Below are 24,222 nucleotides of genomic sequence, written 5' to 3' on the forward strand. Positions count from 1 at the left end.
TTCTCACCCTTTCTCATCAGCTTTTTGCAAATTATGTTCTGACATTCACACCTACTTGCAGTCGAACAGCTCTGCTCCCGCTTTTGATTATGTTTGGTTGGATATTCGAACCTTTTCTTAACTTCTTTTTACATATTTTGGTTGGACGTTCACACCTTCTTGTAGCTGAACACTTCCACTCCTGCTTTTGATGATGTATGGTTGGGCATTCACACCTTTTTTTTGCCCATTTTTCAGGAATTATGGGTGGACATTCACACCTTGCAGCTGAACACCTCCTATCCCACTTATGATCATGTGCGGTATGATTTTCGATGTTCATGATTTTCATGTTTTCTAGCAATTATTGATGGACATGTAGACCTTCTTGCAGCTGAACACCTCCGCTCCCGCTTTTGATCATACATTGTCAGGCATTAGCAACCTTGTCTTACCCACTTTTTACAAACTTTAGTCGAACAGTCACACCTTTTTGAAGCCGAACACCACCTCTACCGCTTTTGATGATGTATGGTCCAGCATTCTTACCTTTTCTAACACATTCTTCAGCAATTATGGTCGGACATTCACACCTACTCAGAGCCGAACACCTCCGCTCCCGCATTTGATGGTCTATAGTCGGGCATTCTACAGCGGAAAAGACTCATTCTTATGTTTGGTTAGATATTCGAACCTTTTCTTAACTGCTTTTTACAAACTTTGGTCGGACGTTCACAATATCTTGCAGCCGAACACCTCCGCTTCCGCTTTTGATGGTGTATATTCGGGCATACGAACCTTTTCTTACCCGCTTTTTACAAACCAAGGTCGGACTTTCACACCTTCTCTTAGCTGAACAACTCCGCTCCCTCTTTTGATTGTGTACAGTCGGGTAATTTAACCTTTTCTTACCCGCTTTTTACGATCTATGTTCGGACATTCACACCGTCTTACAGCGGAACACCTCCGCTCCCTCTTTTGATGATGTATGGTTAGGCATTCGCACCTTTTCTTACCCATTTTTCAGTAATTATGGGTAGACATTCACACCTTCTTGCAGCTGAACACCTCCTCTCCCGCTTATGATGATGTGTGGTTTGATATTCGAAAATTTTCTTTCATGTTTTCTAGCAATTATTGATGGACATTCAGACCGTCTTGAAGCTGAACACCTCCGCTCCCACTTTTGATGGTGTATAGTCGGGCTTTCGAGCCTTTTCTTCCCCGGTTTTTACAAATTATGGTTGGACATTCAGACCTTCTTGCAGCCGAAAACCTCCACTCCCTCTTTTGATCATACATTGTCGGGCATTCGCACCTTTTCTTACCCGCTTTTTACAAACCATGGTCGGACTTTCACACCTTCTTGTAGCCGAACAACTCCGCTCCCGCTATTGATTGTGTACAGTCGGGTATTTTAACCTTTTCTTACCCGCTTTTTACCAACTATTGTTGGACATTCACACCGTCTTACAGCGGAACACCTCCGCTCCCTCTTTTGATGGTGTATATTCGGGCACTCGAACCTTTTCTTACCCGCTTTTTACAAACTATGGTCGGACATTAAAACCTTCTTGTAGCCGAACACATCCACTCCTGCTTTTGATGATGTATGGTTGGGCATTCGTACCTTTTCTTACCCATTTTGCAGTAATTATGGGTGGACATTCACACCTTTTTGCATTTTAACACCTCCTCTCCCGCTTATGATCATGTGCGGTTTGATATTCGAAAATTCTCTTCCCTGTTTTCTAGCAATTATTGATGGACATTCAGACCTTCTTGCAGCTGAACACCTCCGCTCCCTCTGTTGATGGTGTATAGTCGGGCTTTCGAGCCTTTTCTTCCCCGATTTTTACAAATTATGGATGGACATTCAGACCTTCTTTCAGCCGAAAACCTCCGCTCCCTCTTTTGATCATACATTGTCGGGCATTCGCACCTTTTCTTACCTGCTTTTTACAATTCATGGTCGGACTTTCACACCTTTTAGTAGCGGAACAACTCTGCTCCCGCTATTGATTGTGTACAATAGGGTATTTTAACCTTTTCTTACCTGCTTTTTGCCAATTATGGTTGGACATTCACACCTTCTTACAGCGGAACACCTCCGCTCCCTCCTTTGATGGTGTATGTTCGGGCATTCGAACCTTTTCTTACCCGCTTTTTACAAACTATGGTCAGACATTCAAACCTTCTTGTAGCCGAACACATCCACTCCTGCTTTTGATGATGGGTATTCAAACCTACTTGTTGCCCGCTTTTCATTAATTATGGGTGGACATACACACCTTGTCGCAGCCAAGCACCTCCGCTCCCTGTTAGGATCATGTATGGTTGGGCATTCGTACCTTTTCTTACCCATTTTGCAGTAATTATGGGTGGACATTCACACCTTCTTGCATTTGAACACCTCCTCTCCCGCTTATGATCATGTGCGGTTTGATATTCGAAAATTCTCTTCCATGTTTTCTAGCAATTATTGATGGACATTCAGACCTTCTTGCAGCTGAACACCTCCGCTCCAGCTGTTGATGGTGTATAGTCGGGCTTTCGAGCCTTTTCTTCCCAGATTTTTACAAAATATGGATGGACATTCAGACCTTGTTTCAGCCGAAAAACTCCGCTCCCTCTTTTGATCATACATTGTCGGGCATTCGCACCTTTTCTTACCCGCTTTTTACAAACCATGGTCGGACTTTCACACCTTTTAGTAGCGGAACAACTCTGCTCCCGCTATTGATTGTGTACAATCGGGTATTTTAACCTTTTCTTACCTGCTTTTTGCCAACTATGGTCGGACATTTACACCTTCTTACAGCGGAACACCTCCGCTCCCTCCTTTGATGGTGTATGTTCGGGCATTCGAACCTTTTCTTTCCCGCTTTTTACAAACTATGGTCAGACATTCACACCTTCTTGCAGCCGAACACTTCCGCTCTACCTTTTAGTGTTCTATGGGGTATTCACACCTTTTTTTTCACCGCATTTTATAGATTATGGTTGTAAATTCTCCCCCACTCTTATCCGAAGACCTCTCCTCCTGCTTTGGTTAATATATAGTCGGGCATTCGAACCTTTTCTTACCCGCTTTTTACAAATTATGGTCGAACATTCACACCTACTTGCAGCCGAACACCTCCGCTCCCGCTTTTGATGGTGTATAGTCGGGCTTTCGAGCCTTTTCTTCCCCGGTTTTTACAAATTATGGTTGGACATTCAGACCCCACAGCCGAAAACCTCCGCTCCCTCTTTTGATCATACATTGTCAGGCATTCGCACCTACTTGCAGCCGAATACTTCCGCTCCACCTTTTAGTGATGTATGGTTGGCATTTGCACCTTTTCTTACCCTTTCTTACCCTACTGATTGCTTAAGATTAAGTTGTTTTTTCTCAAACTACAAAATTTTTTTAATTGTTGAAACTTGATTTGAAGTGGATAAATAAGGAGGACAAACAGTTTTAAGTCAGGCTGATAGAAGGAATTAATTTTATAGCAAAATCTGTATTTCGTCATATGTCGAGAGATGCTTATTGCTGAAGAAGTACAAAGTACAACGTTGTTTATCGTTGAAACTTGATTAGACATGAATAAATATGAAGGACAAAGCAGTCTTAACTTGGTTAGAGTTAAGGAATTCGTTTTATAGGAGAATCCGAATTCGTGCATAACTCGTAAAATAGAGCTTATTTTCGGATTCCTGAAGAATGAGTCTGGTTCTTTCTCATAATACAAAGTTTGTTGTTTATTGTTGAAACTTCATCAGAAGTGAAGAAATAAATGAATGCCTATCAACAAATGTGGGATCTAAACTCTAGTGCTTCCTCTAAAATAATTTCCTTTCTCAATTCAGAAATGTGTGTGTGTAAGTCACAACACCCGTGACACCAAAACGGCTTTCTTTTCTCTCTTTTCTCTACACTCTGCACTGTGAGCACACACACCAAATCAGAAAGGCTTTTTTCTCTCTTTTCTACATTATGGACTGTGGGGACACAAAACCGCTCTCTCTTTTTTTTTTTGATTGTGTGCCAGGGCGTTGTCTCACGTATTAGATTATGCTTACGATACGAATGGGTTTATCAGTCACATCAGAATCCATACATACTGATCCTCCCGTAATAAAATGGTCGGATCTTATCAAACACACTTTGTTTCTTGTGACAATTAAGTCAGCGAAACAGCGTATACACGTCAAGACACTGAATCAAGTTTGCCACAAGAACTCATAAGTTTGGCAGTATTGCTCTGCCGTCAGCAATCATACACCCATTTTATTTTCGTGAGACATGTGCAGGCACCTGTTCATCTACTGTTCTATCACTATGAATTAGTTTATCTATTATCAATAAGGATACTTCTACAACTACTATCAAAGTATGTCCAGACTTCTTATGTTGTCAGTTGCTATATATGAATAAGTGGGTAGCTACTGACAAGCATTAAGCATGTCACACAGCCCAAACATATAACATTTCAGGACACACCACACAGTTAACAACCACAGTGAAGTGTCAAAGCCCAAACATGTAACATTCAACAGGACACTTACACAACACATTCAAATCAAACAGTCAGACAACATACAAGAACATATACCCCAGCCGGCATTGCTCCCTGCCTATTTTCCTACAGCTCACTATGTGTGCGCACACCTTTATTCACAAACTCTTCAACTTATACTCTTTTACCAAAGCTGCTACAGCTCGATTGGCCGAATACCCTTAGATCCTATTTCGGTGAATTTGACATCTGCCTTACATGTAACAGATTAGCGGTTTAGCAGTTTTAATTTAGTTTGAGTGAAGGAATTCATTTTATAGCAAAATCCGAAATCGTGAAGAACTCATGAAAGTAAGCTTATTCTCGGATTCCTGAAACTTTAGATTTGCTCTTTCTTTTACTGCAAAGTACAACGTTGTTTTTTTTTTGTTTAAATATTTCTAGACATGGTAAATATGAAGGACAAAGCAGTTTTAACATAGTTTGAGTGAAGGAATTCATTTTATAGATAAAATCCCAAGAGTCTGCTGAGAAAAGAGAGTGAATGCGAAGTAGACTTTAACACGGCTCTGGGAGCGAGCCGAGTGTGGGCTAACCGGGAGAATTGCTTGAAAGAAACGCGACACCAAATGAGCGGTCAGAACAAAGCCTCAATACGGTGTTCCCGTGGTGTTTTTGTTGCTGCCTTGTCGATTGCACAGGGGCAAGCGTTTCAATCAAGCAACGCTCACCATGGGGAAGGTGGCTATGGCAACTAGCCTGATGCCCTGCTCCCGCAGTGACGGATAATCGTACTCTGGTTTCTCTTCATAACATACAAGTCTTTCGCCTTTTACTAAAGACTTTCGTGGAGAGCAGCACTAATGAGTTGTTTCTATTTTTGGCAGGCTTTACCTTTGCGGGTGAAGCCCTTTCTGTCTGTGCAAAAGAAATCTTGTTACTGTGCAGAGTGACTTCTCTGAGTAGAGTCGCCTTACTTGTTGCGATTGTGCCGATGTTCGAAGCTGGAGTGCAAAGTTGTTGCTTGAATGGTGCTTGCTGGAGCATGCGGGAGTGCAAAGTTATACCATTTAAAAGGGCTGAAGAGTGCTCAGTGCAGCGGGTGGGCGGAGGTGCAACGTGACACTCTGGCCACCTATGGCCATAAAAAGAACACTGCTACAAGTGCGCATTGTGCCAGCAAGGGCCCTCGGACCTGAAACAGTGGACAGTTATCGCTTCTCGGCCTTTTGGCTAAGATCAAGTGTAGTATCTGTTCTTATCAGTTTAATATGTCCTCTATACGAGGACTACATATTAAATGGATTTTTAAGAATAGGAGTTGAAAAAGAAGCTTGCTCCGTTCACTCCAAGCATCGACCCAGTACTGCAGTGCCGCTGGGAACGGTGCGCTCTTCTCTGCTCTTGTGAAAAAGCAAACAGCGGTGCAGGATGGAAGTTTCAGGGAGCCCAAGATGAAACTTTCTTTTAGTCTGCTGAGAAAAGAGAGTGAATGCGAAGTAGACTTTAACACAGCTCTGGGAGCGAGCCGAGTGTGGGCTAACCGGGAGAATTGCTTGAAAGAAACGCCATACCAAATGAGCGGTCAGAACAAAGCCTCAATACGGTGTTCCCGTTGTGTTTTTGTTGCTGCCGCTGTTTGCTTTTTCACAAGAGCGCACCTGTTGAGGGGGGGCCTGGGGGGGCCTGGGTGATGGTGGGTCTCAGGCCCGGGCTGCTGCGACTGGTGTGACCGGGTGGTTTGTTTGTTTGTTTTTTGTTGTTGTTTGTTTGTTTTTTGTAGAGGTCCTCCGGAGTGGGGTTGGGTTTAGTGGGGTGGGGCGGGATGGGTACCTTCTGGGGGTACAGTAGCTCCCAGAATATGGTCGCTGCAGGCCCCGAGCCTGGTGGACATCAGGCCCTCCTGTCCTGTGTTGGCTCCCTTTTAAAAAGTACAGAACTTAGAACAGGTCTAGTCCCTGGCTTTCGGCAGAACTGTCTTCTTTACTTTTTTTTTTTTTCCCCTTATCGTGTTCAGCATTATGGCAGCAGAATTGTAGTCTGAATACCTTTGATGCCAAACAGATTTGCTTTGCCAAGGGAAGTTTTATAAATGTAAAGCTCCCCTTGATGCCCATTTATTTATTTCTGTTTACAATATATGACATGTAATAGAACTGAACCGGACCGGGGGACAAGGAAAGAAGAAGAGGAAAGAAGAGAAAAACAGAACATACATCGCATACAACACAGCTGTGGATATAGATGACCTGAGACGACATGATAATACATCAACTGCTTAGCGACCATGCTACTGGACTAATGAATGTGGTTGTGTGTGTGTGAGAACATGCAACACCCATGGCACAGGACCTACATGATAACCGTGCTTAGTTATGAGTGTATAAGCATACAGGGCCACAATCCACAGCCCCCCCAAGCAATCAGAAGCAGGCAGAGAGGGCCACAAGACCCGGGCCACCAGCAGCCCCCACAGAGCACAGAACCCAGGAAGCCCACCGCAGGGGCAACCACGCATCCACCCAGAAGACTGCAGAGGAAGCCCCCGGAAAGAGCCCCCATAAGCATAGGGCAGAGGCCCTCCGGGAGCCAGGGGCAACAGCCCACCGACGTCGCCAGGCCCCAGCCGCCCAGACATGGGCCGTGCACTGGATCCGGGCCCCAGGAGCCCGAGCGCCCCCAAACCCCCCGGCAGAGGCCCCACCCAATACCCAGGAGGGCCAAGCGCCCCAGACAGCCACACAGTGGGTCAGCGCCTGCCCCAGCACCCCTGGCCAAGTGCCCTGGGAGTCAAGACGTGCCCACAGGTGGGTGAAGTCGCGAGCAGCGGAGAGAGGCCACGCCGCCCCCCCCATCGGGAGAAGCACAGACAGGCCAGGCGACAGCAAGTCCAAGATCCAGGCCCAATCATTACCACACACACTTTCATGTCCCATACATCCACACGTCCTCCCTCCCTCGACTCCGCTGGGGTGTAGTGCAGCGGGCACACCAGGGGGCCAGCAGCCACCACAGACCCCAAACCAGCAGAACAATTAATTAATCCTCCTGGCCCCTCCCGCCCCGAGCAGCAACCAGGAAGCAGGGGTGTGCGAAGAAGACCCCTCCCCTCACCCTTCTGGCTCTTCAATATTTTCTAATAGTGAGCAATTAAAATTGAGGGGCAGCCAAACTTGTAGAACTGGGAGCGTGGCCCTCTGGGAAGCCTACATACCCAAAGAGCCCCGCCCACCAGATGCCACTCAGTGTAACCACCCCCCAAGACCTAATGTGTGTGTGTGAGTGTGTTTGATAAGTAGTAATGTCTAAGGTGTAATTAAAACAGGGGTGGGAACTGCAGAGTGCAACTACTGCAGAGTCCACTACACCCCACCGAACACACACGCCCCCAAAACCCTTCATGTGTGAGTGTGTGCTGTGTACAGGAGCCAGAAGGGAGAGGGGTATGGGGATATACACTGGGGGCAGCCAGGGACTGGCTGCAATAGGCATCCCCGCTACCAGGGAGCCAACACAGGACAGGAGGGCCTGATGTCCACCAGGCTCGGGGCCTGCAGCGACCATATTCTGGGAGTTACTGTACCCCCAGAAGGTACCCATCCCGCCCCACCCCACTCAACCCAACCCCACTCCGGAGGACCTCTACAAAAAACAAACAAACCACCCGGTCACACCAGTCGCAGCAGCCCAGGCCTGAGACCCACCATCACCCAGGCCCCCCCAGAACCCCCCTCAACAGGTGCGCTCTTGTGAAAAAGCAAACAGCGGCAGCAACAAAAACACAACGGGAACACTGTATTGAGGCTTTGTTCTGACCGCTCATTTGGTATGGCGTTTCTTTCAAGCAATTCTCCCGGTTAGCCCGCACTCGGCTCGCTCCCAGAGCCGTGTTAAAGTCTACTTCGCATTCACTCTCTTTTCTCAGCAGACTCTTGGGATTTTATCAATAAAATGAATTCCTTCACTCAAACTATGTTAAAACTGCTTTGTCCTTCATATTTACCATGTCTTGAAAGATTTAAACAAAAAAAACAACGTTGTACTTTGCAGTAAAAGAAATAGCAAATCTAAAGTTTCAGGAATCCGAGAATAAGCTTACTTTCATGAGTTCTTCACGATTTCGGATTTTGCTATAAAATGAATTCCTTCACTCAAACTAAATTAAAACTGCTAAACCGCTAATCTGTTACATGTAAGGCAGATGTCAAATTCACCGAATTAGGATTATTCGGTATTCGGCCAATCGAGCTGTAGCAGCTTCGGTAAAAGAGTATAAGTTGAAGAGTTTGTGAATAAAGGTGTGCGCACACATAGTGAGCTGTAGGAAAATAGGCAGGGAGCAATGCCGGCTGGGGTATATGTTCTTGTATGTTGTCTGACTGTTTGATTTGAATGTGTTGTGTAAGTGTCCTGTTGAATGTTACATGTTTGGGCTTTGACACTTCACTGTGGTTGTTAACTGTGTGGTGTGTCCTGAAATGTTATATGTTTGGGCTGTGTGACATGCTTAATGCTTGTCAGTAGCTACCCACTTATTCATATATAGCAACTGACAACGTAAGAAGTCCGGACATACTTTGATAGAGTAGTTGTAGAAGTATCCTTATTGATAATAGATAAACTAATTCATAGTGATAGAACAGTAGATGAACAGGTGCCTGCACATGTCTCACGAAAATAAAATGGATGTATGATTGCTGACGGCAGAGCAATACTGCCAAACTTATGAGTTCTTGTGGCAAACTTGATTCAGTGTCTTGACGTGTATACGCTGTTTGGCTGACTTGATTGTCACAAGAAACAAAGTGTGTTTGATAAGATCCGACCATTTTATTACGGGAGGATCAGTATGTATGGATTCTGATGTGACTGATAAACCCATTCGTATCTTAAGCACAATCTAATACGTGAGACAACGCCCTGGCACACGATAAAAAAAAAAGAGAGAGCGGTTTTGTGTCCCCACAGTCCATAATGTAGAAAAGAGAGAAAAAAGCCTTTCTGATTTGGTGTGTGTGCTCATAGTGCAGAGTGTAGAGAAAAGAAAGCCGTTTTGGTGTCACGGGTGTTGTGACTTACACACACACATTTCTAAATTGAGAAAGGAAATTATTTTAGAGGAAGCACTAAAGTTTAGATCCCACATTTGTTGATAGGCATTCATTTATTTCTTCACTTCTGATAAAAATGATAAGACTGACCTAAAGAATTGGAGGCCCATCACACTTTTAAACTTTGACTGTAAACTTTTTAGCAAGGTTTTAACGACACGGATGTCCTCTGTTTTAGAGGAGGTAATTCACCCAGACCAGGCTTGTGCCATCTCAGAGAGACAACTCACCGACAGCCTCGTACTGATTCGAGACATCATTGATTACGCTAGAGACAGAAACACCCGGCTTGTCATCTTAAATTTAGACTTTGAAAAAGCTTTTGATCGGGTCTCGCATCAATATCTCTTTCAGGTGTTGCAGCCATCGAATAGGGCCCGATTGTTCCTACTTGGTGAGATTTGCTTGGTTGAGACGCTTGCTCCCCCCCCTTGCTCCTCGGCTGACCAAGTAGGAACAATCGGGCCCTATTCGATGGCTGCCTTGTCTTTTACTCTGTGCAAAAGACAAGGCAGCCACAAACACCACGGGAACACCGTATTGAGGCTTTGTTCTGACCACTCATTCGGTGTCGCGTTTCTTTCAAGCAATTCTCCCGGTTAGCCCACACTCGGCTCGCTCCCAGAGCTGTGTTATAGTCTACTTCGCATTCACTCTCTTTTCTCAGCAGATTAAAAGAAAGTTTCATCTTGGGCTCCCTGAAACTTCCATCCTGCACCGCTGTTTGCTTTTTCACAAGAGCAGAGAAGAGCGCACCGTTCCCAGCGGCACTGCAGTACTGGGTCGATGCTTGGAGTGAACGGAGCAAGCTTCTTTTTCAACTCCTATTCTTAAAAATCCATTTAATATGTAGTCCTCGTATAGAGGACATATTAAACTGATAAGAACAGATACTACACTTGATCTTAGCCAAAAGGCCGAGAAGCGATAACTGTCCACTGTTTCAGGTCTGAGGGCCCTTGCTGGCACAATGCGCACTTGTAGCAGTGTTCTTTTTATGGCCATAGGTGGCCAGAGTGTCACGTTGCACCTCCGCCCACCCGCTGAACTGAGCACTCTTCAGCCCTTTTAAATGGTATAACTTTGCACTCCCGCATGCTCCAGCAAGCACCATTCAAGCAACAACTTTGCACTCCAGCTTCGAACATCGGCACAATCGCAACAAGTAAGGCGACTCTACTCAGAGAAGTCACTCTGCACAGTAACAAGATTTCTTTTGCACAGACAGAAAGGGCTTCACCCGCAAAGGTAAAGCCTGCCAAAAATAGAAACAACTCATTAGTGCTGCTCTCCACGAAAGTCTTTAGTAAAAGGCGAAAGACTTGTATGTTATGAAGAGAAACCAGAGTACGATTATCCGTCACTGCGGGAGCAGGGCATCAGGCTAGTTGCCATAGCCACCTTCCCCATGGTGAGCGTTGCTTGGTTGAAACGCTTGCCCCTGTGCAATCGACAAGGCAGCAACAAAAACACCACGGGAACACCGTATTGAGGCTTTGTTCTGACCGCTCATTCGGTGTCGCGTTTCTTTCAAGCAATTCTCCCGGTTAGCCCACACTCGGCTCGCTCCCAGAGCCGTGTTAAAGTCTACTTCGCATTCACTCTCTTTTCTCAGCAGACTCTTGGGATTTTATCTATAAAATGAATTCCTTCACTCAAACTATGTTAAAACTGCTTTGTCCTTCATATTTACCATGTCTAGAAAGATTTAAACAAAAAAAAAACAACGTTGTACTTTGCAGTAAAAGAAAGAGCAAATCTAAAGTTTCAGGAATCCGAGAATAAGCTTACTTTCATGAGTTCTTCACGATTTCGGATTTTGCTATAAAATGAATTCCTTCACTCAAACTAAATTAAAACTGCTAAACCGCTAATCTGTTACATGTAAGGCAGATGTCAAATTCACCGAAATAGGATCTAAGGGTATTCGGCCAATCGAGCTGTAGCAGCTTTGGTAAAAGAGTATAAGTTGAAGAGTTTGTGAATAAAGGTGTGCGCACACATAGTGAGCTGTAGGAAAATAGGCAGGGAGCAATGCCGGCTGGGGTATATGTTCTTGTATGTTGTCTGACTGTTTGATTTGAATGTGTTGTGTAAGTGTCCTGTTGAATGTTACATGTTTGGGCTTTGACACTTCACTGTGGTTGTTAACTGTGTGGTGTGTCCTGAAATGTTATATGTTTGGGCTGTGTGACATGCTTAATGCTTGTCAGTAGCTACCCACTTATTCATATATAGCAACTGACAACATAAGAAGTCTGGACATACTTTGATAGTAGTTGTAGAAGTATCCTTATTGATAATAGATAAACTAATTCATAGTGATAGAACAGTAGATGAACAGGTGCCTGCACATGTCTCACGAAAATAAAATGGGTGTATGATTGCTGACGGCAGAGCAATACTGCCAAACTTATGAGTTCTTGTGGCAAACTTGATTCAGTGTCTTGACGTGTATACGCTGTTTCGCTGACTTGATTGTCACAAGAAACAAAGTGTGTTTGATAAGATCCGACCATTTTATTAGGGGAGGATCAGTATGTATGGATTCTGATGTGACTGATAAACCCATTCGTATCGTAAGCATAATCTAATACGTGAGACAACGCCCTGGCACACAATCAAAAAAAAAAAGAGAGAGCGGTTTTGTGTCCCCACAGTCCATAATGTAGAAAAGAGAGAAAAAAGCCTTTCTGATTTGGTGTGTGTGCTCACAGTGCAGAGTGTAGAGAAAAGAGAGAAAAGAAAGCCGTTTTGGTGTCACGGGTGTTGTGACTTACACACACACATTTCTGAATTGAGAAAGGAAATTATTTTAGAGGAAGCACTAGAGTTTAGATCCCACATTTGTTGATAGGCATTCATTTATTTCTTCACTTCTGATGAAGTTTCAACAATAAACAACAAACTTTGTATTATGAGAAAGAACCAGACTCATTCTTCAGGAATCCGAAAATAAGCTCTATTTTACGAGTTATGCACGAATTCGGATTCTCCTATAAAACGAATTCCTTAACTCTAACCAAGTTAAGACTGCTTTGTACTTCATATTTATTCATGTCTAATCAAGTTTCAACGATAAACAACGTTGTACTTTCTAGAATGAGAAAGAACTTCTTCAGCAATAAGCATCTCTCGACATATGACGAAATACAGATTTTGCTATAAAATTAATTCCTTCTATCAGCCTGACTTAAAACTGTTTGTCCTCCTTATTTATCCACTTCAAATCAAGTTTCAACAATTAAAAAAATGTTGTAGTTTGAGAAAAAACAACTTCATCTTAAGCAATCAGTAGGGTAAGAAAGGGTAAGAAAAGGTGCAAATGCCAACCATACATCACTAAAAGGTGGAGCGGAACTATTCGGCTGCAAGTAGGTGCGAATGCATGACAATGTATGATCAAAAGAGGGAGCGGAGGTTTTCGGCTGCAAGGTCTGAATGTCCAACCATAATTTGTAAAAACCGGGGAAGAAAAGGCTCGAAAGCCCGACTATACACCATCAAAAGCGGGAGCGGAGGTGTTCGGCTGCAAGTAGGTGTGAATGTTCGACCATAATTTGTAAAAAGCGGGTAAGAAAAGGTTCGAATGCCCGACTATATATTAACCAAAGCAGGAGGAGAGGTCTTCGGATAAGAGTGGGTGAGAATTTACAACCATAATCTATAAAATGCGGTGAAAAAAAAGGTGTGAATACCCCATAGAACACTAAAAGGTAGAGCGGAAGTGTTCGGCTGCAAGAAGGTGTGAATGTCTGACCATAGTTTGTAAAAAGCGGGTAAGAAAAGGTTCGAATGCCCGAACATACACCATCAAAGGAGGGAGCGGAGGTGTTCAGCTGTAAGAAGGTGTGAATGTCCGACCATAGTTGGCAAAAAGCAGGTAAGAAAAGGTTAAAATACCCGATTGTACACAATCAATAGCGGGAGCAGAGTTGTTCCGCTACTAAAAGGTGTGAAAGTCCGACCATGGTTTGTAAAAAGCGGGTAAGAAAAGGTGTGAATGCCCGACAATGTATGATCAAAAGAGGGAGAGGAGGTTTTCGGCTGAAACAAGGTCTGAATGTCCATCCATATTTTGTAAAAATCTGGGAAGAAAAGGCTCGAAAGCCCGACTATACACCATCAACAGCTGGAGCGGAGGTGTTCAGTTGCAAGAAGGTCTGAATGTCCATCAATAATTGCTAGAAAACATGGAAGAGAATTTTCGAATATCAAACCGCACATGATCATAAGCGGGAGAGGAGGTGTTCAAATGCAAGAAGGTGTGAATGTCCACCCATAATTACTGCAAAATGGGTAAGAAAAGGTACGAATGCCCAACCATACATGATCCTAACAGGGAGCGGAGGTGTTTGGCTGCGACAAGGTGTGTATGTCCACCCATAATTAATGAAAAGCGGGCAACAAGTAGGTTTGAATACCCATCATCAAAAGCAGGAGTGGATGTGTTCGGCTACAAGAAGGTGTGAACGTCCGACCAAAGTTTGTAAAAAGCAGTGAAGAAAAGTTTCGAATATCCAACCAAACATAATCAAAAGCGGGAGCAGAGCTGTTCGACTGCAAGTAGGTGTGAATGTCAGATCATAATTTGCAAAAAGCTGATGAGAAAGGGTGAGAATGCCCGGCTATACACCATCAAATGCGGGAGCGGAAGTGTTCGGCTGTGAGTAGGTGTGAATGTCAAACCATAATTGCTGAAAAATGTGTTAGAAAAGACTAGAATGCCGGACCATACATCATCAAAAGCGGGAAAAGTGGTGTTCGGCTGCAAGTAGGTGTGAATATACAGCCATAATTACTCACAAACCGGTAAGAAAAGGTAGTATTGCCAGACCATACATTATCAAAACAGGGAGCGGAGGTGGTTCAGCTGCAAGGTGTGAATATCTGACTAAAGTTTATAAAAAGCGGGTAAGACAAGGTGCGAATGCCTGACAATGTATGATCAAATGAGGGAGCGGAGGTTTTCGGCTGCAAGGTCTGAATGTACAACCATAATTTGTAAAAACCGGGGAAGAAAAGGCTCGAAAGCCCGACTATACACCATCAAAAGCGGGAGCGGAGGTGTTCGGCTGCAAGTAGGTGTGAATGTTCAACCATAATTTGTAAAAAGCGGGTAAGAAAAGGTTTGAATGCTCGACTATATATTAACAAAAGCAGGAGGAGAGGTCTTCGGATAAGAGTGGGTGAGAATTTCCAACCATAATCAATAAAATGCGATGAAAAAAAAGGTGTGAATACCCCATAGAACACTAAAAGGTGGAGCAGAAGTGTTCGGCTGCAAGAAGGTGTGACTGTTCGACTATATTTGGTGAAAAGCAGGTGAAGCAAGGTCTGAATGCCCAACCTTACATCATCAAAAACGAGATCAGAGGTGTTTGGCTGCAAGAAGGCCATAGTTTGCCAAAAGCGGGTAAGCTGCGAATGACCGGCTAAATATCAACAAAAGTGGGGGCGGAGGTCTTCGGATGCAAGTGGGTGTGAATATTCCACCATACAAGTATGGTGGAGAGGAAGCTGTGAATGGCCGACCATAGTAAAAAGCGGGTGAGAAAAGGTGCGAATGTCCAATCATACATGATCAAAACAGGGAGCGGAGGTGTTTGGCTGCGACAAGGTGTGTATGTCCACCCATAATTAATAAAAAGCGGGCAACAAGTAGGTTTGAATACCCATCATCAAAAGCAGGAGTGGATGTGTTCGGCTACAAGAAGGTTTGAATGTCTGACCATAGTTTGTAAAAAGCGGGTAAGAAAAGGTTCGAGTGCCCGAACATACACCATCAAAAGAGGGAGCGGAGGTGTTCCGCTGTAAGACGGTGTGAATGTCCAACAATAGTTGGTAAAAAGCGGGTAAGAAAAGGTTAAAATACCCGACTGTACACAATCAATAGCGGGAGCGGAGTTGTTCCGCTACAAGAAGGTGTGAAAGTCCGACCATGGTTTGTAAAAAGCGGGTAAGAAAAGGTGCGAATGCCCGACAATGTATGATCAAAAGAGGGAGTGGAGGTTTTCGGCTGCAAGAAGGTCTGAATGTCCAACCATAATTTGTAAAAACCGGGGAAGAAAAGGCTCGAAAGCCCGACTATACACCATCAAAAGTGGGAGCGGAGGTGTTCAACTTCAAGACGGTCTGAATGTCCATCAATAATTGCTAGAAAACATGAAAGAAAATTTTCAAATATCAAACTGCACATGATCATAAGCAGGAGAGGAGGTGTTCAGCTGCAAGAAGGTGTGAATGTCTACCCATAATTACTGAAAAATGGGTAAGAAAAGGTGCGATTGCCTAACCATACATCATCAAAAGAGGGAGCGGAGGTGTTCCGCTGTAAGACGGTGTGAATGTCCGACCATAGATGGTAAAAAGCGGGTAAGAAAAGGTTAAATTACCCGACTGTACACCATCAAAAGAGGGAGCGGAGTTGTTCAGCTAAGAGAAGGTGTGAAAGTCCGACCTTGGTTTGTAAAAAGCGGGTAAGAAAAGGTTCGTATGCCCGAATATACACCATCAAAAGCGGAAGCGGAGGTGTTCGGCTGCAAGATATTGTGAACGTCCGACCAAAGTTTGTAAAAAGCAGTTAAGAAAAGGTTCGAATATCTAACCAAACATAAGAATGAGTCTTTTCCGCTGTAGAATGCCCGACTATAGACCATCAAATGCGGGAGCGGAGGTGTTCGGCTCTGAGTAGGTGTGAATGTCCGACCATAATTGCTGAAGAATGTGTTAGAAAAGGTAAGAATGCTGGACCATACATCATCAAAAGCGGTAGAGGTGGTGTTCGGCTGCAAAAAGGTGTGACTGTTCGACTAAAGTTTGTAAAAAGTGGGTAAGACAAGGTGCGAATGCCTGACAATGTATGATCAAAAGCGGGAGCGGAGGTGTTCAGCTGCAAGAAGGTCTACATGTCCATCAATAATTGCTAGAAAACATGAAAGAAACTTTTCGAAAATCAAACCGCACATGATCATAAGTGGGATAGGAGGTGTTCAGCTGCAAGGTGTGAATGTCCACCCATAATTCCTGAAAAATGGGCAAAAAAAGGTGTGAATGCCCAACCATACATCATCAAAAGCAGGAGTGGAAGTGTTCGGCAACAAGAAGGTGTGAACGTCCAACCAAAATATGTAAAAAGAAGTTAAGAAAAGGTTCGAATATCCAACCAAACATAATCAAAAGCGGGAGCAGAGCTGTTCGACTGCAAGTAGGTGTGAATGTCAGATCATAATTTGCAAAAAGCTGATGAGAAAGGGTGAGAATGCCCGACTATACACCATCAAATGCGGGAGCGGAGTTGTTCGGCTGTGAGTAGGTGTGAATGTCCAGCCATAATTACTCACAAACGGGTAAGAAAAGGTAGTATTGCCAGACCATATATGATCAAAACAGGGAGCGGAGGTGGTTCAGCTGCAAGAAGGTTTGAATGTCAAAGTAAAGTTCAAATATATTAACAAAAGCGGGAGGAGAGGTCTTCGGATGAAAGTGGTTGAAAATTTCCAACCATAATGTATAAAATGCGGTGAAAAAAAAGGTGTGATAGAACACTAAAAGGTGGAGCGGAAGTGTTCGGCTGCAAGAAGGTGTGAATGTCCGACTATATTTGGTGAAAAGCAGGTGAAGCAAGGTCTGAATGCCCAACCTTACATCATCAAAAGCGAGATCAGAGTTGTTTGGCTGCAAGAAGGCCATAGTTTGCCAGAAGCGGGTAAGGTGCGAATGTCCGACTAAATATCAACAAAATTTGGGGCGGAGGTTTTCGGATGCAAGTGGGTGTGAATATCCCACCATACAAGTATGGTGGAGAGGAAGCTGTGAATAGCCGACCATAGTTTGGAAAAAGCGGGTAAGAAAAGGTTTGAATGCCCGAACATACACCATCAAAAGAGGGAGCGGAGGTGTTCCGCTGTACGAAAGTGTGAATGTCCAACCATACTTGGTAAAAAGCGGGTAAGAAAAGGTTAAAATACCCGACTGTACACAATCAATAGCGGGAGCGGATGTGTTCGGCTACAAGAAGGTGTGACAGTCCGACCATGGTTTGTAAAAAGCGGGTAAGAAAAGGTGCGAATGTCCGACAATGTATGATCAAAAGAGAGAGCGGAGGTTTTCGGATACACGAAGGTTTGTATGTCCTACCATAGTTTGTAAATAGCGGGTAAGAAAAGGTTCGAATGCCCGACTATACACCATAAAAAGCGGGAGCGGAGGTGTTCCGCTGTAAGACGGTGTGAATGTCCGACCATAGTTGGTAAAAAGCGGGTAAGAAAAGGTTAAAATACCCGACTGTACACAATCAATAGCGGGAGCGGAGTTGTTCGGCTACAAGAAGGTGTGAAAGTCCGACCATGGTTTGTAAAAAGCAGTTAAGAAAAGGTTCGAATATCCAACCAAACATAATCAAAAGCGGGAGCAGAGCTGTTCGACTGCAAGTAGGTGTGAATGTCCAGCCATAATTACTCACAAACGGGGGAAGAAAAGGTAGTATTACCAGACCATACATGATCAAAACAGGGAGCGGAGGTTCAGCTGCAAGGTGTGAATGTCTGACTATAGTTTGTAAAAAGCGGGTAAGACAAGGTGCGAATGCCCAACAATGTATGATCAAAAGAGAGAGCGGAGGTGTTCGGCTGCAAGGTCTGAATGTCCAACCATAATTTGTAAAAACCGGGTAAGAAAAGGCTCGAAAGCCCGACTATACATCATCAAAAGCGGGAGCGGAGGTGTTCAGCTGCAAGAAGGTGTGAATGTTCGACTAAAGTTTGTAAAAAGCTGGTAAGACAAGGAGCGATGTCCCTTCATTGTATAATCAAAAGCGAGAGCGGAGGTGTCCAGCTGTGAGTAGGTGTGAATGTCCGACCATAATTGCTGAAAAATGTGTTAGAAAAGGTAAGAATACTGGACCATACATCATTAAAAGCGGGAGAGGTGGTGTTCGGCTGCAAGAAGGTGTGAAAGTCCGACAATGGTTTGTAAAAAGCGGGTAAAAAAAGGTTCGAATGCCCGAATATACATCATCAAAAGCGGAAGCGGAGGTGTTCGGATGCAAGAAGGTGTGAACGTCCGACCAAAGTTTGTAAAAAGCAGTGAAAAGTGAGAAAAAGCATTTCGTGAGTTCTGCATGATTTGGGATTTTGCTTATAAAATGCATTACTTCACTCAAACTATGTTAAAACTGATTTGTCCTTCATATTTACCATGTCTAGAAATATTTAAACAACGTTGTTTTTTTGTTTAAATCTATCGAGACATTGATAAATATGAAGGTAAAAGCCGTTTTAACATAGTTTGAGTGAAGGAATTGATTTTATAGATAAAATCCCAAATCATGCAGAACTCCTCAAAAGGGGCGTATGGCTTAATCACAAGTGTGGTTCTTTCTCATTCAGGGTAGTATGAGGAAGTTTATGCTTGAAATATATGTAGAAATGGGTACATATGAAGGACAAAGCAGTGTTAACTTAGTTTGAGTGAAGGAATTCATTTTATACATAAAATCCCAAATCATGCAGAACGTATGAAAAGAAGCTTATTCTCGGATTCCTGATCCTTCAGTTTTGCTCTTTCTTCTACTGCAAAATACAATGTTGTTCTTTGTTGAAGTCGATCTAGACATTGATAAATATGAAGGAAAAAGCAGTTTTAACTTGGTTTGAGTGAATGAATTCATTTTATACATAAAATCCGAAATCGTGCAGAACTCATGAAAATAAGCTTATTCTCGGATTCCTAAAACTTTTGATTGGCTCTTTCTTTTATTGAAAAGTACAACGTGGTTTTTTTGTTTAAATCTATCGAGACATTGATAAATATGAAGGTAAAAGCCGTTTTAACATAGTTTGAGTGAAGGAATTAATTTTATAGATAAAATCCCAAATCATGCAGAACTCCTCAAAAGGGAGGTATGGCTTAATCACAAGTGTGGCTCTTTCTCATTCAGGGTAATATGAGGAAGTTTATGCTTGAAATATATGTAGAAATGGGTACATATGAAGGACAAAGCAGTGTTAACTTAGTTTGCGTGAAGAAATTCATTTTATACATAAAATCCGAAATCGTGCAGAACTCATGAAAATAAGCTTATTCTCGGATTCCTAAAACTTTTGATTTGCACTTTCTTTTACTGCAAAGTACAACGTTGTTTTTTGTTGAAATCTATCTAGACATTGATAAATACCAGCCGAAACTCTGCTGCCACTTTTGATAATTTATGGTTGGGCATTCTTACCTTTTCTTACCCGCTTTTTACAAATTATGATCTTACATTCACACCTACTTGCAGTCGAACACCTTCTCATCCACTTATGATCATGTGCGGTTGGGCTTTCGCACCTTTTCTTACCCATTTTTCAGTAATTATGGGTGGATATTCAGACCTTCTTGCAGCTGTAAACCTCCGCACCTCTTTTGATCATACATTGTCGGGCATTCACACCTTGTCTTACCCGCTTTTTACAAACTTTAGTCGGACATTCAAACCTTCTTGCAGCTGAACCACCTCCGCTCCCTGTTTTGATCATATATGGTCTGGCAATAGTACCTTTTCTTACCCGTTTGTGAGTAATTATGGCTGGACATTCACACCTTCTTGCAGCCGAACACAACCTCTCCCGCTTTTGATGATATATGGTCCGGCATTCTTACCTTTTCTAACACATTTTTCAGTATTCGAACCTTCTCTTACCCGCTTTTTACAAACCATGGTTGGACTTTCATACCTTCTTGTAGCTGAACAACTCCACTCCTGCTTTTGATGATTTATGGTTGGACATTCGCATCTTTTCCTACCCATTTTTCAGTAATTATGGGTGGATATTCACATCTTCTTGCAGCTGAACACCTCCTCTCCCGCTAATGATCATGTAAGGTTTGATATTCGAAAATTTTCTTTCATGTTTTAAAGCAATTATTAATGGACATTCACACCTACTTGCAGCCGAACACCACCTCTCCCGCTTTTGATGATGTATGGACCGGCATTCTTACCTTTTCTAACACATTTTTCAGCAATTATGGTTGGAGAATCACACCTACTCACAGTCGAACAACTCCGCTACCGCATTTGATGGTGTATAGTCGGGATTTCTCACCCTTTCTCATCAGCTTTTTGCAAATTATTCTCTGACAGTCACACCTACTTGCAGTCAAACAGCTCTGCTCCCGCTTTTGATTATGTTTGGTTAGATATTCGAACCTTTTCTTAACTGCTTTTTTACAAACTTTGGTCGGACGTTCACACCTTCTTGCAGCCGAACACCTACGCTTCCGGTTTTGATAGTGTATATTCGGGCATACGAACCTTTTCTTACCCGCTTTTTACAAACCATGGTCGGACTTTCACACCTTCTCTTAGCTGAACAACTCCGCTCCCTCTTTTGATTGTGTACAGTCGGGTATTTTAACCTTTTCTTACCCGCTTTTTACCAACTATGATCGGACATTCACACCGTCTTACAGCGGAACACCTCCGCTCCCTCTTTTGATGGTGTATGTTCGGGCATTCGAACCTTTTCTTACCCGCTTTTACAAACCAGGGTCGGACTTTCACACCTTTTAGTAGCCGAACAACTCCGCTCCCGCTATTGATTGTGTACAGTCGGGTATTTTAACCTTTTCTTACCCGCTTTTTACCAACTATGGTCGGACATTCACACCGTCTTACAGCGGAACACCTCCTCTCCCGCTTATGATCATGTACGGTTTGATATTCGAAAATTTACTTTCTTGTTTTAAAGCAATTATTGATGGACATTCAAACCTTCTTTTTGATTGTGTATAGTCGGGCTTTCGAGCCTTTTCTTCCCGGTTTTTACAAACCATGGTGTGACTTTCACACCTTCTTGTAGCCAAACAACTCCGCTCCCGCTATTGATTTTGTACAGTCGGGTATTTTAACCTTTTCTTACCCGCTTTTTACCAACTATGGTCGGACATTCACACCGTCTTACAGCGGAACACCTCTGCTCCCGCTTTTGATGGTGTATAGTCGGGCTTTCGAACCTTTTCTTACCCGCTTTTTACAAACTATGGTGGGACATTCAAACCTTCTTGTATCCGAAAACCTCCGCTCTCTCTTTTGATCATATATTGTCGGACATTCGCACCTTTTCGTACCCGCTTTTTACAAACCATGGTCGGACTTTCACACCTTTTAGTAGCCAAACAACTCCGCTCCCGCTATTGATTGTGTACAGTCGGGTATTTTAACCTTTTCTTACCCGCTTTTTACCAATTATGGTCGGACATTCACACCTTCTTTCGGCGGAACACCTCCGCTCCCTGTTTTGATCATTTATGGTCTGGCAATACTACCTTTTCTTACCCGTTTTTAGGTAATTATGGCTGGACATTCACAGCTTCTTGCAGCCGAACACCTCTTCTCCCGCTTTTGATGATGAATTGTCCGGCATTCTTACCTTTTCTAACACATTTTTCAGCAATTATTGTCGGTCATTCACACCTTTCTCATCAGCTTTTTGCAAATTATGATCTGACATTCACACCTACTTGCAGCCGAACACCTCGGCTTCCGCTTTTGATGGTGTATATTTTGGCATTCGAACCTTTTCTTACCCGCTTTTTACAAACCATGGTCGGACTTTCACACCTTCTTTTAGCCGAACAACTCCGCTCCTGCTATTGATTGTGTAGAGTCGGGTAATTTAACCTTTTCTTACCCGCTTTTTACCAACTATGGTCGGACATTCACACCTTCTTACAGCGAAACACCTCCGCTCCCTCTTTTGATTGTGTATGTTCGGGCATTCGAACCTTTTCTTACCCGCCTTTTACAAACTATGGTCGGACATTCAAACCTTCTTGTGGCCGAACACATCCACTTCTGCTTTTGATGATGTATAGTTGGGCATTCATACCTTTTCTTACCCATTTTTCAGGAATTATGGGTGGACATTCACACCTACTTGCAGTCGAACAGCTCTGCTCCCACTTTTGATTGTTTGGTTGGATATTCGAACCTTTTCTTAACTGCTTTTTACAAACTTTGGTCGGACATTCACACCTTCTTGCAGCCGAACACCTCCGCTTCCGCTTTTGATGGTATATATTCGGGCATTCGAACCTTTTCTTACCCGCTTTTTACCAACTATGGTCGGACATTCGCACCATCTTACAGCGGAACACCTCCGCTCCCTCTTTTGATGGTGTATGTTCGGGCATTCGCACCTTTTCTTACCTGCTTTTTACAAACTTTGGTCGGACGTTCACACCTTCTTGCAGCCGAACACCTCCGCTTCCGCTTTTGATGGTATATATTCGGGCATTCGAACCTTTTTTTACCCGCTTTTTACCAACTATGGTCGGACATTCGCACCATCTTACAGCGGAACACCTCTACTCCCGCTTTTGATGATGAATGGTCTGGCATTCTTACCTTTTCTAACACATTTTTCAGCAATTATTGTCGGTCATTCACACCGTCATTGGAGACGTCCTTTGAGTGAAGGAATATATTTCCCCATTCCAAGTCTGAGAATGGGAAACAGTAGTGAAAAAATATGTGCGCCTCCTTTATTGGCTGTGTCGCTCACTCCAGAGCAATTCGATTTTTTTAATGTTTGTGGTGCTCGCCCTCACATTTCCTTGGCCAAACCTACACACTGGCATTGACAAGGTGTGGGAGAGTTTGTTGCTACATGTCAGAAAGAAACAGATTGGACCGTTTCACCTGCTGATCCAAATTTGATGTTTTCTGAACGATTGTCAGCATACAAAAAAACATTTTTGAGTACAATGCATTGTCAAAGAACTGTGGAATTAATTCCTACCACAGAATCACATTTTTCAGCAACTTTTGTTGGTCATTCACACCTTTCTCATCAGCTTTTTGCAAATTATGATCTGACATTCACACCTACTTGCAGCCGAACACCTCGGCTTCCGCTTTTGATGGTGTATATTTTGGCATTCGAACCTTTTCTTACCCGCTTTTTACAAACCATGGTCGGACTTTCACACCTTCTTTTAGCCGAACAACTCCGCTCCCGCTATTGATTGTGTAGAGTCGGGTATTTTAACCTTTTCTTACCGGCTTTTTACCAACTATGGTCGGACATTCACACCTTCAACATGCCCTTCAATGTCCACAATTTTGGCGTCACGAACAGGATCCCTCGACTGGTGTCTCTGGACCGGACCGCAGTGCATGGCCAGCCTGGACTGAAGTAGCTGTTCCAGCCTCATACCTCCAAGGCCTTTTCTGAGAGAGAGGACTGGCAGGTCCTTTTCCTGAATACCAGCGCTCGGATCATTTTTTAAATATGATAGTCTGAGACGATAGGACTGCTTTTTAGTTTTTATTTGAATAAAAGAGGGTTTCCCGGTTGTGTCATTAGTGAGACAGAGATTTCATGGGTAAGTGAAACTTTTGAAGCAGTCCGAAGAAGTGTGAAGTACTCCGAAGAAGTGTGAGTACAGATTAAAGGTCCTCATTGGAGACGTCCTTTGAGTGAAGGAATATATTTCCCCATTCCAAGTCTGAGAATGGGAAACAGTAGGTCTCAGACTTTTGACCCTACCGGGGGACCTAAGCATGTTGAAATGAAAAAGAAATATGGTCCAGAGGTTTTCCACCTGAAGGTTCTTTTAGTATGTTAGAAATAAGAAAA

General features: G+C 43.4%; 4 non-coding genes across 4 annotated transcripts; 2 read left to right on the forward strand and 2 right to left on the reverse strand.

Moving 5' to 3' along the window:
- Nucleotides 1-5,275: 5,275 nt before the first annotated feature.
- LOC140286974 (U5 spliceosomal RNA) lies at nucleotides 5,276-5,389 on the forward strand. Its single transcript, XR_011911363.1, has one exon. It is a non-coding gene; the product is annotated as a U5 spliceosomal RNA (small nuclear RNA).
- A 308-nt stretch (nucleotides 5,390-5,697) lies between these two features.
- Nucleotides 5,698-5,881, forward strand: LOC140286960 (U2 spliceosomal RNA). The gene has a single exon (XR_011911360.1). It is a non-coding gene; the product is annotated as a U2 spliceosomal RNA (small nuclear RNA).
- A 4,459-nt stretch (nucleotides 5,882-10,340) lies between these two features.
- On the reverse strand, nucleotides 10,341-10,524 carry LOC140286962 (U2 spliceosomal RNA). Its single transcript, XR_011911361.1, has one exon. It is a non-coding gene; the product is annotated as a U2 spliceosomal RNA (small nuclear RNA).
- Nucleotides 10,525-10,832: 308 nt separating this feature from the next.
- On the reverse strand, nucleotides 10,833-10,946 carry LOC140286975 (U5 spliceosomal RNA). The gene has a single exon (XR_011911364.1). It is a non-coding gene; the product is annotated as a U5 spliceosomal RNA (small nuclear RNA).
- Between the last annotated feature and the right edge of the window lie 13,276 nt (nucleotides 10,947-24,222).

Source organism: Leuresthes tenuis, unplaced genomic scaffold (assembly GCF_036924035.1).
Source record: "Leuresthes tenuis unplaced genomic scaffold, fLeuTen1.0.hap1 SCAF_102, whole genome shotgun sequence".
Classification (NCBI taxonomy): domain Eukaryota; kingdom Metazoa; phylum Chordata; class Actinopteri; order Atheriniformes; family Atherinopsidae; genus Leuresthes; species Leuresthes tenuis.